The sequence below is a fragment of the Schistocerca serialis genome, chromosome 3 (assembly GCF_023864345.2).
Source record: "Schistocerca serialis cubense isolate TAMUIC-IGC-003099 chromosome 3, iqSchSeri2.2, whole genome shotgun sequence".
In the NCBI taxonomy this organism is placed as follows: Eukaryota; Metazoa; Arthropoda; class Insecta; order Orthoptera; family Acrididae; genus Schistocerca; species Schistocerca serialis.
In genome coordinates this window covers 886785455-886787536 of record NC_064640.1, presented here as the reverse complement: position 1 = coordinate 886787536, position 2082 = coordinate 886785455, and the positions used below count along the sequence as shown (strand labels likewise).

The 2082-nt window shown below is 52.3% G+C and overlaps 1 non-coding gene across 1 annotated transcript; it reads left to right on the top strand.

Moving 5' to 3' along the window:
- Nucleotides 1-791: 791 nt before the first annotated feature.
- Nucleotides 792-866, top strand: Trnas-cga (transfer RNA serine (anticodon CGA)). The gene has a single exon. It is a non-coding gene; the product is annotated as a tRNA-Ser (tRNA).
- The last annotated feature ends 1216 nt before the right edge of the window (nt 867-2082 follow it).

The following is a 2082-nucleotide window of genomic DNA, read 5'->3' as shown; positions in this document are numbered from 1 at the left end:
GGAACAGCCATTGAACCCAATCTCTCGTCCTTCATTTCCCTTTAAAATGGTAAAAAAGTCGAGACCCAGGCGAAGTTACGTTCCTACAATGCCACATGAGGCACCAAAGAAGACTGATGTCTGGAGGACCCAGAATAACCAACCAGTATCCAGAATGAGATTTTCACTCTGCAGCGGAGTGTGCGATGACATGAAACTTCGTGGCAGATTAAAACTGTGTGCCCGACCGAGACTCGAACTCGGGACCTTTGCCTTTCGCAGGCAAGTGCTCTACCAACTGAGCTACCGAAGCACGGCTCAGGCCCGGTACTCACAGCTTTACTTCTGCCAGTACCTCGTCTCCTACCTTCCAAACTTTACACAAGCTCTCCAGCGAACCTTGCAGAACTAGCACTCCTGAAAGAAAGGATATTGCGGAGACATGGCTTAGCCACAGCCTAAGGGACGTTTCCAGAATGAGATTTTTACTCTGCAGCGGAGTGTGCGCTGACATGAAACTTCCTGGCAGATTAAAACTGTGTGCCCGACCGAGACTCGAACTCGGGACCTTTGCCTTTCGCGGGCAAGTGCTCTACCAACTGAGCTACCGAAGCACGACTCACGGCAGGTACTCATAGCTTTACTTCTGCCAGCTTTCCTTCCCCCAGGCTGTGGCTAAGCCATGTCTCCGCAATATCCTTTCTTTCAGGAGTGCTAGTTCTGCAAGGTTCGCTGGAGAGCTTCTGTAAAGTTTGGAAGGTAGGAGACGAGGTACTGGCAGAAGTAAAGCTGTGAGTACCGGCCGTGAGTCGTGCTTCGATAGCTCAGTTGGTAGAGCACTTGCCCGCGAAAGGCAAAGGTCCCGAGTTCGAGTCTCGGTCGGGCACACAGTTTTAATCTGCCAGGAAGTTTCATGTCAGTGCACACTCCGCTGCAGAGTGAAAGTCTCATTCTGGAAACATCGCCCAGGCTGTGGCTAAATCATGTCTCCGCAATATCCTTTCTTTCAAGAGTGCTAGTTCTGCAAGGTTCGCAGGAGAGCTTCTGTAAAGTTTGGAAGGTAGGAGACGAGGTACTGGCAGAAGTAGAGCTGTGAGTACCGGGCGTGAGTCGTGCTTCGGTAGCTCAGTTGGTAGAGCACTTGCCCGCGAAAGGCAAAGGTCCCGAGTTCGAGTCTCGGGCGGGCACACAGTTTTAATCAGTCTGCCTTCGGCAGTGACACAGTGCGGACCGTGTTGCCTGCCGGCCGCGCTGTGGTGCGCGCGCCTGTTTGTTTATGCCGGAGCAGCTTCGCGTGTGCGGTGTTGTGATGGCACACTCGTACAGAAAAACGACTTTGAAGTTCAGTTTTGCGAACGACTATACACGACCAAAGGCACACGAGATTGAACGTTTCTTCAGAGAAGAGGTAAAAATCGATCCACAGGAAATCGTGGGAATCAATTTATCGCTCGTTTCAAGCGTCGTCTATGTCAAGCTTGTTGACGAGGCTGCTTGCGAAAGACTTCTACAACGATCACCGAACGGGTATCGTTTCTGTCATGCCGACGGGAATGTTGGTGCGGTTACAGTCGATCACGCGGGAATGGGGATCCGCACTATACGAGTCTTCGAACTTCCGTTTGAGGTCCCGTCTGAACTTGTTACCGACGCCTTTCGACCATACGGTACAGTTCTATCCCATGTGGCCGAAAAATGGACGAGTTTTACCACGTACCCCGTTTTAAATGGGGTGAGACAAATACGGATAGAACTACGCAAGCACGTCCCCTCTTATTTGTACATAGGAGGTTGTCGAGCGATTATAATCTATGATGGGCAACCTCGCACTTGCTCGGGATGCGGGAAAGAAGGTCACGTCCGCTCGGAATGCCTCCAGCGACGTTTAGTGCAAACTCCACGGGATGACGTTCAGGCGCCACAACCGACGACTGTCTTACCGTTGACCTTTGTGGAAGCCCTGAGAGGCGACGTGAGGGAGACTTCCGATGGGCACCAGCAGCTGCCCCCTATAGAGAACATGGACACCAACGGGCTGGAACTCCGACCACCGGTTCCACCACAGCAGACACAGGACACCACAGAAGAGATGCAGCTGACGGC